Genomic DNA, 17765 nt, shown 5'->3' with positions numbered 1-17765 from the left:
TCTCCAGGAGCGCCTGCATGGTCAGTGGTGGATTTTTGTGTTGTGGAGATGAGAAAGGAGGCATTAGGAGTACAAAAAGGCAAACCACCATTTTGTGCACGTACTTGTGGTGCATTGTGTAGTAGTCCCGGTACGCTCCCATGTGGTGAACTATAAGTGTCATGCTCGAGTTGTGAAGATGGCACAAAATTATTGCCTACTACTTCTAGGTCCTCACTTTGGGACCAATCCTAAGAACTCATATTGTTCAAGAATCGAAGATATTGAATTTAAATCGAAATATGTTTCTTGGATTACTAACTTGTGTGTTGCCAAGCAACAAGTTATGTACTTACAACTTTGATGCACTACAACAAAATGACTACTTCAAAATGATCAGCAACATGAGGGCAATCCTTTGCGGAGAAGCAAAAGATTGCTATCCAAAAGAGTTAGCATGTAGCTACATATTGCTGTGTCTGCTTGAAATGTGGCTACATTCTATTTCATGGAGTGGAGTTGCCATTAAAAAGTAGGATGTTGTTGCCCATTTCAATGCTTATTAAAATCCAATTCGTGAGCATTTAGAATATTCCTAAATTTTCTGCACTAGAGATTTGTATAAGTAGCCAATTTTAAGAATTCAACATGCTAATAAAAACCAGTTAGAGGCATAAAACCATTTTGAACATTCCACACCCCTCTCAATAAGTTAAGATTTCGAGTACTCTTAGTTTTTTCTATTTGCAACAAACACGTAGAAATATAAGTGCAGAGAAATATATTTCTGAATTCCAATTAGCTGACAAGTAGAAGAAATGCAATGAGCAGGCGCTCAATCTTAGAGAGTAAAGGAATAATAGAAATGCATGACATATATTGCTCAAGGCGCTGGTGTTGGGCTATATACATGGCGTTGGGGGGGCCTTAGCAAGCAACACGCCAGAGGCTTGCCGCTCACCGCTCGCCACCCGCCGCTCTGCCACGTGGGGTCCACCAAAGGAGATATTCTACTATATTTAACAACACCCTAAATAGGTATTAGGAAGCATGCATGTTCTTGATGGAACACGCCCGTGGGCCCTGGGCGGTCCCTTGGAAAACACTGTGGTTTTTCCAAAAATCGAAAACCTACCCCATGTGACGTGGAGACATTCCCCATTTTTTGGGAAACCCCACACTTGAATTTTGAAATTTATACTTAAAAATAAATTTTCAAGGTGAGAACTTATAAATCTTAGAAGCTTTTAGTGTATTTTTACCTCAATACCTCTAAATTTTGGCAAATGACATCTTATCTTCCCTGCTCTAAAGTTCTTCCCCGCTCTAAAGTTTTCCAACTTTTTGGAAAAATAATTGTTTCGAGCAATGGTGGGGAAGAGTAGACAAGGACACTGCATAATTTCTACACCCTCCCATCCTCTCCATGGTGAGATCAAACATTTGCAAAGTTTTTTAGTGTTTAAAAAAAAAGCCTATAGAACAATTGCAAGCCTTCCCCAGTAAAAGAATCGGCTTCATGGCAATAGGCTATCCCTTAGCAGTCTCTCGTGTCCAATCAGATCGTTCGATTTTGTCTCATCACAAGCTCTGCAACATCCCTTCAAAGGGGGGTGAAGTGCTACTGTACAAGGGGCCATTCTTTTTATTGGCCCCCTTACCCTAACAGCTTGTGAGTTCTTGTTCGTTATATGGTCATATTAAGCGTATTATGCTTAGATTCTCTGAATGCCTCGCACCAATGTTCTCCCAATTCTTTGCACCATTGTAAAGAATAATTAGGGCACCTCACATCCATGCTTCTTGTGGCAAGAGGTTTGCACAAAAGTATCCATACTTAGATTCTACCACTACTTTGCACACCAATGTTGAGAACAGTTAGGGCGCTTTGCATCTTAATACGCACTTCACAACTTGAGATCAAACAGCACAATCAAAGAAGGTCTCTAAGACAAACCAACATAAAAAGAGCGAGTTACATACAAAACCATGCTAATAAAATCTTTCTCTCCATCCCCCCTCCCATTCCATTACAATGCATTGAAGATGTAGGCCTAAAAGATTTATCTTCAATTTTCTACAATTGGGAGGTGGAAAAAGTTGTGGGAACTATGCATGTGGATCTAAGGTCATGCATGGAAGACACCTATTGAGACCAAGCATAAGTTGTTGCTATTGTAAAAGCAAGGGTATTTAGTCTTAGTGGACCTTGGAAACTATTCTCAAACTATTTAGCTTATCATACATTCACTTGCATAATGTGTGTTAAAAGAGCTTGCATAGATTGTTGCAATTAAACAACATATGTTTCTCAATTAAAGGTTATAATTAAGGAGTTTTCTCTATGCCCCATATCAATGTTGCATACTTTTTGTTCAATCATTATCATACATTTGAAGGGCAAGGGCTAGGCAGAGGTAAGGAAGGCCAGTGGTACACTAGAGAGGTGAAGATGGGAGTTTGGGGAGGCTAGGCATGGCTAGCTAGCAAGGGGGAGAGAGAGAGAGAGAGAGAGAGAGAGAGAGAGAGAGAGAGAGAGAGAGAGAGAGAGAGAGAGAGAGAGAGAGAGAGAGAGAGAGAGAGAGAGAGAGAGAGAGAGAGAGAGAGAGGGTGTATATACCCTCTCCTTTCCCTAGCCCAAATCTAGTGCCATCGGCAATAGCTACTCCAGCTCCATGGTTACCAAATCCTCTAGCTCTAGACTTTGTACCTACACCATAAGCACTAGCTCCTTTATGAGCTCATCCTGCAATGCCAAATGGCCTCGCCCCAACTACATCTCCAATCATGCAATGACTAGCTACTCCATCTCCAAACCTGGTCATTCCACCAACTGCTCCTCCATGGCCACCAATTCTTACACTCATGACACCATGAACTTCCCAATACCAATCAGTGTGGTGTCACCTACACTAGTAGATGTGCCTCATTGACTAGCACCAAGCTCACTTGCTTAATGTTGAAGAATTTGAACCACAAATTATAGATTATGAATACAAAGAAAATTGAGAGACAAATGAAAAAAGACATCACAGAACCATTTGAGTTCATTCTCAATGTCAAAGAATTTGAACCACAAATTGATTAGCTATGCACAAATTAAAGTGGAGACAAAGTCCAAAATAGGATATTACATACATTCTTTATGCTATTTTCGTGGATGGCTCTATTCTCCTAAGATATAAGTAGTATCTAAACTTTTAAGCATTTTCTTTGGGCTCAAATAAATAATCATGTTCAAGAAGAATATAAAAATTACTTGTGCATGGACTATACAAAATAAATCCCAAAGGTTACCAAAATACTTATTTGCACTCCATGTAGTGCTTCCTTATCATAATTTCCTCCAATTCTCCAATCTAATGATCTGCCCACCAAAAACACAAAACACGTTAATTCTCTAATCATCTATCTAGCATAATGCAACTGATGCTACACATTCACACGTGCAACAAGTCATGCTTGTGTGTGTGAATGACCATAAATAAAAATCCACATAAGATTTGATAATTAAATCAATTACAAAAATAATCAAAACATTGTCAAAATGTAGAAAAGTAAATATCCTCATATGACAAAACAAAGAAATAGCAGGGTTGATCAACCACACTCTAGTGCTATCTCATGCAAAGAATCTATGCTAAGTCAATCAAGAAGTAGCAAAAAATAAACCCTAATAAATAAATACAAATGGCAACGAATAAATGTGCTACCTCGTGTGGTGAATTAGCACAATCATTACAAAAAGTAAGTGACTATGGATTACAAATACTAACGTCAAGCAATGTAGAATTTAATGTGCTTGTAAGTGGTATGAGGAGATTAGACCATTAGAAATGGATGTTTTTTAAATCCATTGTGATTCCTCAACAAAGTGATGTTTATATTTTACCAAGTAATAAGGGTATTCATGACAACTACAAGATGTAGTTTTATCATGATCAATAATAATTTTTAGAAGTAAAACTTGTGTGTCCTCCTTAAGCAATGGAGGATCATCAACTGGTAAACTAGTGGATGGACTTTCTCCAAAGATTTTCAATACACTAAAATGAAAAGAATTGTGTACTTGCCAATGGGGTGGAATATCTAGACTAAAGATAACATCATTAATATTATGGATAATTTAGAAATCCCATAATATCTGGGAGATAGTTTACCTTTTGGATATTGTTCAATAAAGTTCCATATTCTCCATTCAGTGTGTAAGCATACTAAATCACTTTTAATTGCATGCCCTAGGCTTTTGCTACTTATTAGCTTGAGTAGTGTACCTTAGTTGAGATTGTTTAAATCTATGAGTAAGTTTATGCAAAATTTTCATTTTATCAATGGCCAATGCATATGTTTGTTGATAGACCAATAGATATAATCCACAAAGAGATAGGTAATTTCTTACTGTAGATTTTTTGAAAAGGTGCTCTAGAGTCTACCAACTATACACCCATACATTTAGACATCTAGATACTTAGAATTAGCTAGAGAGTATATTCTCACTAGGGAACGATTGCAATTAAGAAGCTTATTTTCTTGAACCAAAAACAATATTTGTACCCTTCTAGCAATGTTATAGCACTACATAAAAATAATATTTCACCAGTGTGTACCACAACGCAATAAACACTCATCTTTTCACAACAATGCTAACATGTAGAGAAGGACATTTAATGCAAAAACAAACTATACACCACAAATTTTACACTCACCAAAGAAAGGAGGGAAAGTAAATAATACATACTCAAGAATTAAGAAACCATTGAAATTTAATAGGAATACTTAGCATAATTTTCTAGCATTCCTTTTTAAATTAATTAGGAGATTTGGTCAATGTGATGCTTCTTATCATGAAAGTTAAAGGTTGGACTTCCTTTTTTAAAAAATTAAGGCTGACCCATCTATAACTTACATGGTTTATATAAGATGGTCCAACATACCTAACATTTTAATGTTAAAGTAATAATTCCTCTTGTATTTCCTTATAAATGTCAACAAAGTAATGGCTTTAGCAATAATCCAAAACTAAATTCAAAAATGGATGTTGGTTGGAGTAGATGGAATGGTTGACATATCTTTTAATATTGTTGAGGATCTCATAAAGGATTGTAATATGCCCTTAATTCCAAAGCTTGCACATGAGTTGTTCATGTTGTGTGGAGTACGGCTCGTAATATGTCTTTGAAATGAGTTTAAGTAGAATAGCCGCTTCAAGGGTTCAATTTGATGGGAGAAAGTTAGCTTTTGGTAAGTAATATTGCTTAGAAAAAGGAATAAAAGCAACAATAATAACCATTTAACCTCAATTTTATCAAAATAGCCAATAGACTTGTTTTGGTTTTAGGCTTCACCACTAAGTATTACTATGGCCCATTCAAATAAGGTAGACACCTTTGATCCTGCAAGTTGTATATTACTGCATAATCATATTAGGCCATTTGATTGACCAATGCACTAAATGTTGGAAACGGAAACAATGGAAGTAGAAGGATTGCCCATATTATTACATTTTGTTAGCCCAAGTAATGCCTCCATGAAGATTGGAAGGATGGGTTGAGAATGATTGCCCCTTCCCAATAAGACCTAGTCTTATTATTGACGATGAGAGAAAAGCTTGGAAATTATGAACCTCTCTTTCCCCTTTGATGAGTCAACCCCGCTACTAAACAAGAGTCTTAAGTTAAAAATAAATGAATCAATAAAAATAACTAAATTTTAAAAAACTATGGTGTTGTAGTTGCACATCTAGTCGTGGTGGAGATAGTGGTACTATTGTGCATTAGGCCCTAGTGGATGGTGAGATGAAGGTTGGAAAAGTGTGCAAATAATCACAGTGATAGTTAATGGTAGGGGTAGTCTTTAAAGGTTAAAATTTAAACTTCATAGGCTAATCATAAGCTAATTAGAATTGGTCCCCCTTGTACTAAGGTAGCACAATCTTTAAGGCTAAATGCTAATCTTTTGGGGGTGTATTCTCATCTGGGGTTGTAGTGAGATGACTAAATTGTTAAGCCAATAGCCTACATGGTTGTAGAATTGGTAAGGGCTTTAAGATGGAGCTCCACGTGATGTAGATGACACTACTATTGAAGTATAGAGGCCTTAGGGGTCAACATGATGGAGAGGTTGACGTAGGTTGTAGTGTGGGAGATTTTCAAGAGAGATAATAGCCTCCCTCTCTAGTCTAGGATATGATCTAGCTTGGTTGATTGGAGGCTAGGAGGACTCTTTGGGATAGAGGCTATAACCTTCTAGTTTCGTTCTATTCTTTGTGTATGTCATCCTACATGTAATCCCTAGGTGTATCTCATCCAACAAGCCTAACTCTGTGGAAAGGGACTAGGCACAAACTCCCAACCTCTCTCGCCCTCAAGGGGGGCAAAGCCTCATAGTCTACATGAATAGAACCACACTCAAGTGTGCCCCTGGTCTCTTCCCCTCTCAAAAGTCTTACCTAGAATTTGCATATTGTCCTTCCCCAATTTGGCACCGTATCCACTCCCATCATGCAACTAACCCCCCGACTTACCATCATGACTTGGGGATGGTTGACTCTCTAAATAGAGCTTATGGCAACATACTAGGCAAAACTTTGTTTAATGGACTCTTTGTACAATATATTAATCATGGACCTAATGGTCTTTAAGAAAGAGGGGAAAGTGTCAATTAGCTAGGAGGAGTAGAACAATAGCCATTTGGACCTAGAACAATCAAGATGGGAGGCCCTACAATTAGCGAGAGCTAGTCATGGAAGCCCCATCAACCAAGGGGAGGGATTCAAAGAAGCTACATGGGCTTACAACACTCCCACTCCTAGACACCAATCAAGAACTCCTCAATGAGGCCAATATTAGGCTATGCAAGGACAACAAAACGATTTGCTTGACTCCATCCCTATCCCCAACTCATCACAAGAAAGCGGCATGATGTCAACTCTTGAGTCCAATCTTCCATATAATAAGTTTCTTTGTCTATTATTGCTTTTGAGTTAAAGATTTGTAATAGATTGCCCCTTGGTTTAATATATGAGAATATGGACCAAAACAAATTGGGAGTCCTTAGGCTATAAACCGATTATAATGCACTATTTTCCTAATAACTACTTATTTTTCCTCCGTGAGGGTGAACAAATAGCATTGAATCTCCTAAGCTATAGGAAATGGATACTCAAAAATTCCCCTTTTGTCATTATTCAAATGGACTTTGGATTTTGACCATGTAGGTCCTAAGTTGTGACACGCATACTTTTCTGGGTCGAATTTCTAGATCTCCTTCTAAACCTATATCCTTTCATTAAAATTATTATTGCCTTGCTAGGTAAATCGCAATGGTAAAGACCTTACATAGACATCAATCCAAGATGGCATCCTCAAATCCTAGTCGAGATGGACATCAAGAAATTGATTGAAACATTGGCAATCTCTGATATAGAGGGAAATTTCATAAAGGATCAAGCTATCCTTTATAAGAATCTCCAAATGCCTAAAAATAGGATGTTTTATTAGAAACTTTCCAAAAGTAAAGAATTAGGAAGAAATAGAGAAAAAGAAAGAGGCTACCCCCCCAAATTGAGAAACCCCAAGGTGATGAGTTTTAGCTAGTTAAATAGGAAAGAAAATAACAAAAACAAAGGTCAGAGTCAGCTAACAAACCTAATAATACCGATAAAGAAAATAACTTCAACAAATGTGTAGCCCTACTAATGAACTTAGATGGGGAAATCAACAATACTCAAGGGATGGGGAATCTAGCAAAAACAAAGAAAAATCCCCTTTGAGTCAAATAATGATGAGATTGTTGTGAGGAATCAAACTACACAATAAGGGAGAGACCACCAGAATTAATGAAAATTTAAATATAGACCACATGAAGCCTATCTTAGGATATAAAGCACCCTAATTGTTAGTAACACTAGTGTAAAGCATCAAACTTGTGCCATGCTTTGCATGGCCTATCCATGAAGCACCTAATTATATATTACCCAATTCCCTTTGAAAGGGCCTTCCTTACCCTCCCCAATACTTGGCCTTAGAAAACTTGTACCTTTTTTCCTTGCATTTCAATATGTGCATCCCACCCCTCCTGTCCATAAAAAAGTATGAACATGGTAATATGAGTAGCTTCCAATGGCCATTAGATTACAACTTAAAAGTAGCACCCATAATATAAAGAAATAAGTTAATATCCTACCATGAAATCTAATGAACATTTAAAAACAAGAGTGCACTATTGTGTACCCCAATTGCTTGATTGCTTGTAAAGGCTTGTTATGTATCTCAAGTACTTTTTGGTTCATATCCAATGAATATTGCATTGTGATTTGATTAATATAGTGGAATAATTAATGTTATTATTTGTGTACTATTAACATTTGTCCATATATGATCAAGCAAAGAGTTGTATTGTATCTTTGGTTGGTTTTTGTTCAATATTCAAAATTTTGATCATAATTTGTAAGGTTTTATTGGTTGTAGCATGTTAATGTTGAAGCCTCTAAGAAAGAATGCAGGTTTATCTATTGCACATGTTCTTATTTTTCCTTTTATGTGGAAGAGGAAGTCTATTGGCTTTGTATTAGGCATTCATTATGTATATTTCGTTATTTGGTTGGATATGTTCTTTTGTGCTTATTTCATAAGCTTGTATAATGGTCACAGAGTGTAATGTCGTGTTTTGTTTTTGTTTGCATAGTTTCAGAGTTTGTTTGTAGTAGATGTGGTTCAATATCATAAATGTATATTTCAATTGTTTTTGTGAAGTCTATGTGTTCTTGATTCAGTATGCTCAAGATGTCTTTTCTTTGCAATGGTCTTGTGTTGAATGCCATTTTTGTAGCTGTCTCTTATTGCTTTTCTTGTATTACAACAAAGTAATAAAGATACAAATCTACATCTATAAGCATTGTGAAGCAATAACCCTTTATATTACAAGGATCGTCGGGAAGAGCTGATGCTCAATAGATTAATTTGCATAAATAATATTACAAGGGGTGTGCAATTGAACGCATATAATATACAAGGGGTATACAATAAGTTAGTGAGAGATAAAAAACCATGTGTTATTGGAAACAAAAGAACAAAGTGCATATGTGACGTGCCCGCCCAAGCCGCTTTCTCACTAGCACATTCTTAGTAGCCCATCAAGAGATATCCTAGACAACGTCATGCAGGATTCCATGGAATACCCTGAAGTATGCTTTCTAGGCTCACTCGAGTCTACCTTGTAGTGGAAGTTCTGGATGTTCCCACAAGGATTGTACTGAGTTTTAGGTTCCTATTATTGGTCTAGTTACCTACTAACGGTCGGTTAGCATCTGTAATTCAAGTTTCCACTTCTTATAGGATTACTCGAACTGAAGCGGACTTGCATTGCACTTGGTTCAAAAATAATGGGAGATGAAGGGGATGCGGCATGTCGATCCTTTTGCCCATAGGGAAAAATCCCATTCCATCCCCCTAAAACAATGCAAGTCGAGTTTCTTAATATCTAGTGGTCATTCGTTTACCTATTCATGAACGTGAATTTTTCCTTTTGAGAAAAGCTCTCGGCTTATCGAGTCCACCCAATCGTAGGTTTGGACCCATTGGGGATCCACCCACCCGCTTCCGTTGATAGAGTATTTTTAATTACCACTTTAGGTTTGACATATAAAAATAGCTTCCTTGATTATATTCAGACACAAATTTGTTACACTCTTTATTTCACGACACAAAAATAGTGTAAAGCAATTCTTTCTCAATAGTTCCTTTATGAAAATTATATGTTTACAAAGTTTTCTATCCTGCATGGACATAATATCAACCCGAAGGTATTATTCTTACCAAGTTCGGTTCCTAAACTAGTATTGGAACTTCCAAAGTACTATCTGGGTGTCAAAGGGTAATTGATAGTTCATAAGAGTCTAAGGAATTTGAGACTAGAGCCCCTTGGTATCCTTACCTCCTCCTGCCAACTAGAATTCCCTATGATAGGACCTTTTGCATCGTGATTAGTCTATACTCACCAACATGAAAACAAAACCCCTTGGAGTAGGTTTAATTCACGCTGACCTTGGGGAGGTCTAGCACCATTAGAGAACACTACCTCAGCTGGCATTTTGTGCCCATCGAAATACTACCTCAATGGACGATCTATACTTGGTTATCCATCTTTTAGCTTGATAGTTTAGGAAAGATCACTACCTAGTTTACAATCACAAACAACTTACTTCAATGCATTATTCACAAACTCCCAACGAATTTATTTCTAAGACAAACCCCTTTTCTAGAATAACGATATCAGGGCTGAACTTAGCGTAAGTGGCCATATCTTCCAACAATCTTCTCAGATTACTCTTCCCTTGGGATCTAGCCCGGGATAAACTTAAACAAGAATTATTTTTTCCTAAACTTCTATTTTTTAGAGCAACTCCCATGATGATCTTTTTCTTTTTCTTAATGGAGTTATGTGGGTCCTTGTCTAGCAATAATTCACTAGTTTCAAAAATCTTGGTTGTTTTTATTACAGAAAGTATTTTTCAACAATTTCATCTCAATACTTTTTTTCAGAGAATTAGCATTCGTGTTTATCATTCAGAGGTTCCATCAATTCAATACAAATCAAAACTTTAACTTCTTAGAATATATATTGTTGCAAAAATATTAGTCCCTGAATCTAGTTCTTGGAAAAAAAAATCAACTTTTGATCGATCTTCATAATTTCTTCTTCGAGGCCTTGGTCGTTGATCAGATATTGTGGAGAAGACTTTTACACAATAAAGCTTTGGGTCGTCACAATTGGATTGATGGAAATGGCGATTATTGGAAATTGAGAGAAAATTGAGTAGAGTCTTGATTCTACAAGGGAGTGAAGGTAGAAGAGATGGAATTTGATTTCAAGAGCCGATGGAGTATCCTCCTTGTCTTTGTGACAATAATTTTCTTTCTCGTGCTCCTCTTACCTCTCTCCATCTTGCTCTTCTCTCTTGGTTCAAGAAGAGTTTCTTCTCTTAGTTCAGGTTGATCCTCAACGGCTCCTCATGCCCTATATTTATAGTTAAATTCAAGGGGGGGTTTTATGGGTTGTGGCCAAGAAGAAGAGTTCTTTGTGGAGGACATCTTGCCAATCCAATTATCTAGAGGCTTTCAAGATGCAATCTAATGCTAACGATCTGATCTTTGAGGTCCAGAGAGGTTGCCAGAGATGCCATGACTGATTTGCCTACTAGCTCTCAGGTGATCTTGCTCCAATCTAGGCCTCTTGTCAAACTGAGAAAAGGGGGAGATTGCTAGAGTCTTACACTGAGATTGAGGAGGAGAATTTGGGCTTTTTTTTCATGTTTCCAGTTTTCCCAATTTGGGAAGGGAGAGAGAGATGCCATTGTTTTCACGAAAAGGAGGAGGGGAGGCGCTAGTTCATCAACTTCTTCTCCTTCTTAAGCTTTTCTTATTAAAGCTTAAGGCTTTTTTTCCTTCCTTCCTTAGTCTCCACTAGTCAAGTCTTGACTACTCAAGTTTTAAATGTGTTTGGCCAATTTCAGACTTATGAGCCATGACCACCATGCGTATGATAATTTTTGTGTAAAGATGTTTGGAATTTTATCAGCCCCCCCTCCCGGAAGGTATCAGGTTACATGATATAGATTATTTTATCCAAGACTCTGCTTTTTGATAGTCCAGACTCTCAAATCTCAATTATGAGAAGTTGAGAAAGTTGAAATAAAAGTCAAAATATCACATCCTCTTCCCCTTAGAGGAATCGAGATGTCCTCATCTCAAATGAAACTGGGGATACTGGTTACATAGTGATACTCCCTAAGGGTTTTGCTTCTTAGAACCTTCTCTCACATGTCAAGTATCTTTTCTGATTGAAGTTCAAGGACTCCTTGACTTGGCATCAAAATTTGTTGGTCATTAAGTACATGGTCAGGGCTGGGAATATAGGCTTTCAATAGATTGACATGAAATACATTATCCACTTCAAGTTGTCAGGGAGTTGCAACTTGTAAGCATTAGGTCCTAAACACTTTAGCACCTTATATGGCCCACAATACCTGGGGCTTAGCTTCTTGAATTCTTCTAGAGATAAGGAACTTTTCTTTGGGCGAACACGAATAAAAACCATGTCACCTTCTTTGAAAATGTGTTCTTGTCTTCGTTGATCGGCATATGCCTTCTATCAATCCTTGAATATCTTACCTTATAACCTTTACTTGCTGATCCATTTCTTCCAGTATTTGCTTAGATGCTTCTACCCATAGGGTAGGATTAGAAAAGTTTAGCAATGTAAGACAACCTTGCACATACAATGCTTGGAAAGGAGTCATTTGAATACTTTGATGGTACTACACATTGTAGGAAAATTCAACTAAGGATAAGTATTGGATCCACTGCCTAGGTTCCTTATTGCAAATAAGCTCTAAGTATATCCTCAATAACTTGATTGCCCCCTTTTCTAACCATCGGTTTGGGGATGGTAAGCAGTACTACTGAAGCAAAGATGGGTTCCTAGAGCTTTGAACAAACTCTTCCAAAAGTTTGATGTGAAGAGAGAATCATTGTCACTAATGATACTCTAGGGTAATCCATGTACTCTAAACTTTTCCTTAATGAAAAGGCTGGCGATATCGGAAGCCTTGTAATTGGTTTTTATAGGAATAAGGTGTGTAACTTTTGTTAGGATATCAATGACTACCATTATTGATTTATATCCTCCTTATACAGGGGGTAATCCGACTATGAAGTCCATGCTGATATATTCCCATTTCATTTGAGGGATGTCAAGTGGCTAGAGCTTTCCTGGCAACTTGACACGTTCAACCTTAATTTGCTGGCAATTTAGGCATTCGGTAACATACTTGAGTACGATACCCTTGAGTCTTTCCTAATAGAAGCTTTTTCTGACTACATTAAGAGTCTTAGCGTATCCAGGATGACCCAAAAATGGAGAATCGTGAGCTTCCCATAGTATTTTCTTCTTGAGTTCCTAGCTTGCAGGAATGCATAGTCTGGTCTTGAAATAGACAAGCTCTCCGCTTATGGAAAAATCTTAAACTTTGCCTTGAGTTTTGAACTTGAATCCTTAATGGGAATTTCTCTTATCATTCTTTGATAGCTTGGATCCTTCACTGCTTCTTCTTTGGCCATGTCTATGATATGGTTACTGGGAATTGAAATCATTGTAGCAAGAGTTTTTCTCTTAGCATTCTATGATAGCTTGGATCCTTCACTGCTTCTTCTTTGGCCATGTCTATGATATGGTTACTAGAAATTGAAATCATTGTAGCAAGAGTTTTTGCCCTAGAGGGTTCCTCTAAGATTAGAGTATTAAGAAATGATTTAGGACTTAGGGCATCCGCAATCACATTCTCTTTGCCTGGTAAGATGTCCCTAAGACTGCCTTTAACACAAGGTATAGTCATTATGAATTTATTGTGATGTCATTCAGATTAATGAATGCTCCTGCCACCTTCGACAGATTGGTGCAAGACATTTTCAGACCCTATCTTGACGACTCCATCCTTGTCTTCTTTGATGATATATTAACATATTCCAAGAATGAGAAGACCATGGACCACAACTATGAATAGTTCTTGAAACAATGAGAACCCACAAGATGTATGCTAAAAACAAGAAATGTACTTTCTTCAAAAAGTAGATTGAATATCTAGGGTTCATAGTATCAGCAGATGGCATTTCAATGGATCTTGCCAAGGTCAAAGATGTACAAGATTGGCCACCCCCAACAACGTTCAAAGAGGTGCAAAGCTTTCTAGGCCTAATAGGTTGATATAGAGTCTTCATTAAAGACTATGCCTCGATTATTGCACCTCTCACCCCTTCTCAAAAAGTAGGTCTCCATTATATGGACGTCCACCGAAAAATCTAGCTTTGAAAAGCTTAAGCACAGTTTGATAACTACCTTTATTTTAAGGCTACCTAACCTAAGCAAGGAGTTCGAAGTCATAACTAACACAAGCTCCCTTGCATTGGGGTGTGTGCTTATGCAAGAAGGACATATGGTAGCCTATGCTTTAAGAAAATTAAAGATCCATGAAAGAAATTATGCCACACATAATCTAGAATTACTTGTTGTAATTCACACCTTCAAATTATGGAGATTATATGCTTGGTAAACAAGTTTTCCTTACGGACTAATCATAAAAGCATGAAGTGGATTTTTACTCAACCAGCCCTCAATATGAGATAGCACCGATAGATCAAGATTTTGTAGGAATTTAACTTTTCCTTGATTCTTATTTGGTAGTAGCCCAATCTTTGAAAATATCTTTGCTCCCCAGAGTTGGTCAAGCAACTCGTCTATCCTGGTTATTTGATATTTATTTTTCACTATCACTTGGTTCAATCCATGGTAATCAATGTGTGTGTGTGTGTGTGTGTTCTCAAGGAACTTCATAGCTCTCTCTCTCTCTCTCTCTCTCTCTCTCTCTCTCTCTCTCTCTCTCTCTCTCTCTCTCTCTCTCTCTCTCTCTCTCTCTCTCTCTCTCTCTTTCTACTTAGTAACCCACCTTGTCAACCTATTATGCTAGTTAGGCTAGCCACTTGCACACAATCACTCCACTATCTTACTACTGCTACCACTCCCATTATGTTGCTACTTCATGCCCCTTATGTACCATGTGTATGCTAATTGTGTACCTACATTAGTGTATATACGTGTGCAACCCCATCATTTCTTAATAATCTAAATAAAGTTTTAATTAATATAACAAGAATTAGTAAATTTTCCAATCACCATGATTGTACAAAATATGCCAAAAACATAGAACCCAGCTATCACTCTCTCTACTATTGCTCATCTCTCCACTATTGGTGGGTATATCCTAAGACTCTATACTTCTCATTCTAGGTACCTAGTAAGGTGACAAGATGGACAGTAACCCTTCCTAGACTTGAGCCCATACCTCATGCTTGACCCTTCCACTCCTTTAAGGAATGTCACACATTAGGGAAGTTTTGACAAGTGACACCCAAGATTACAACAAGAGCTCTTGAAAAAGGTAGAAACCCTTAGGCTATCTAGACCATGCTAACAAAAGATATAGTGCATTCATTGTGGCAAAGACCACCTTCTATCATAGTGCTCAAGGTCAGCATGCACATGCACAAATTGTGGATACTATGGGCATGATGTCATATTATAGAACTCTATGAAGACTTCTAAGACCCAATCCCAATTTTGGCTACACTCTATACAATGAGTTCTTAATTACCCAAGCTAGCTACAAGTAGTACCACCTTTGATCTTGCCAACTCCCCAAGAGTAAAGGAAAATAGTATCAAGGAACAAAATTAACCCCTCAAGGATTCCTAGACTACCAAGCCCAATCATCACCCTTCAAGTAATGCTCCCACTCATTATGTCAAGGAACTAACAAAGGACAAGAAGTACACTAGCTCCTTTTTTTGCTATGATCAAGAGGGTTACCCTATCCTAATGGATTATTGGCATGTGCCTATCATGATGTTAGGATGAGTTAGAGGAAGAAAAATGTTCCAGCCATGAGAAAAAATAGCTTGATGGAATTATGGACAACTAGGACACGTGTCCTTGAGAATAACCTAAGGAAAATGAAGTAGACCAATGGTTCCTTGAATGTGGAATCATATATATGTATTGGGATTACTTGAGACGAAAAGCTAGTGGTAGCAAGTAAATCGTATCCTCATTGCCCTTGAGTCTCTTTGATGTTGCATTATTAAGGATAGATGTCCTTCCAATTTTGATCAATGCTATCACAAGAGCACAAAGCAAGAAGGCTACAATCACCATTGAGGGACCAACCACTATGAATGGGTCAATGACAGGCAAGAAGAACGCTAAGGAAAGATGAAAGCATACAGAACTCAAATTAAAAAGAAAAGGCTTGACTACCCAACAAGGCACAACTCCTAAATCAAGTATCAAGAGCATAACAAGAGCATACCAAACAGAGAAGGATGATATAGAAATGGTAGGGGAATGCCCTAATCTTAAGGAATAGTTGTCCACAATTGATAAGGTCAAGCAATAGGTGGAAGCAGTGAAGAGGGAACTACCAACTGAGACAACCTTAGAAACCACTAGCATGCCCAGCCTCTCTAACACTTCACATGAGTCTTTACTTGTTCAACCCTCAAACCTTCATAGCTATACCTCTAAACTACTCTACTTTGGACAATGTATATAGCAACAGGAGACCACCACTCCAAACAATACAAAATGTAGATTCCATTATTGAGATATAGAACTTAACGTCATGTCAACCCTCACATCCACCAACATCTCAATTCTACTTGGAATTCTAATGAAAGAAAGCCCTGCCATATGGCAAGCAAAATCCTATACCATTAATGCCTAATTCACAATCCCAGTATCTAGCCATGCCCACTTTGGGAGCCTTGGGGATCAACACTTTTTAGGAAGAGATAGGGCACAGGGTATCCTTTCGGTGGAAGCCCTCGAGGACTCTACTAGGCAAGGAATCATTGATATAGGAGCTGGAGTTAGTATAGTTAACAAAATGTATTCCACACCTAGGAAAACCTACCAACTGAACCTGTCCATTTTCATCTAGCTATCATTGGTGGAATTAAGGTCTATCCACAAGATGTGTTAAAAGATTGGCTTGTCAAAATCATTGGGGAATGATTTTCGATTCACTTTGTTATTATAAAGGGGGTCAAATACAAAATAACCTAGCTATGGTCAAAATGTATATTGCATCAATCGGCTAAATGTTGTCATGGTATTAATCAATCCAAATGGCATGACCAATAATTCATAATGACCATATCTAGTACTGAAGGTGGTCTTTGGTATATCTTGATCCTTGATCTGGATTTGGTATTATTTGGATCTTAAGTGTATCTTCAAAAAGATCTTTGCTTCATGTAGATGGTCTAGAAGTTCATCAATATTGTTTATAAGATACTTCTTCTTGACCATTACTTGATTTAGTCCTCTGAAATCAATGTAAAGTCTAAGAAATCCATATTCTTTCTTCTGAAAAATATTGATGCATCCCAAGGTGAATTACTTGGGTGGATGATCAATTGTCTTGATTATTCAATAAGCTCAATGACTTATCTTGTATGGCCATTTAGATATTGGTTTAGCTCTAGGAATTGGTTATATCTTGTGGTCAACTTCTAGGTTCAATTGAGTCAACTCTTTTGAAAAGACATCTTTAAAGTCATTAATCCAAGAAGATAATGTGCCACCTTTAGTATTTTCGACCATATTTAACCAGATCATATAAACTGGATGTCCCTTCCTTAATCCTTTTTGGAGTTGACTTGCCTTGGCTAGTTGGACTTTATTTCTCCCATTTTTTCTATGTCTTCATGATGTTTCTTTAATACACAAAATCTAAGATTTATTCTTCTTAAGCCAATCCATTCCTAAGATACAATCATAGCATTCTAAAGATAGAATTCAAAATTTAGCTTTAGTTACTTGGCTATCTAGTTCAAATTGTTTGTTTCCTACAATTTCACTAGAGGTAACTTCCTTTCTACTAGCTAATTCTACTATCAAGCTTCTTGTTTCCTTGGATTCTAGATGTAATCTTCTATTTTTGTTGTAAGAAAAAAAATGTAATCTTCTATGTTTGCTTCATTGTATTCTAGATGCAAACTTCTATGTTTGGTGCAAGAAAAGAATGAGTACTTCCCTTAAATCACTTACCTTCATAAGTTTCTAGAGTCTGAATGATAGAGTATCAATAGTCTACTCCTTTATTCTTAATAGTAGCATGTATGGATCCTTGCAGGAGCTCTCACTCAACTGCCAAGACCCACAAATTGCTTATT

The sequence above is a fragment of the Lygodium microphyllum genome, chromosome 15, assembly GCF_053477565.2.
Source record: "Lygodium microphyllum isolate KBCC chromosome 15, Lygodium_microphyllum_v1.1.10, whole genome shotgun sequence".
NCBI classification, from domain to species: domain Eukaryota; kingdom Viridiplantae; phylum Streptophyta; class Polypodiopsida; order Schizaeales; family Lygodiaceae; genus Lygodium; species Lygodium microphyllum.
The sequence above is the reverse complement of the archived record's forward strand: the minus strand, read 5'-3'. Positions refer to the sequence as shown.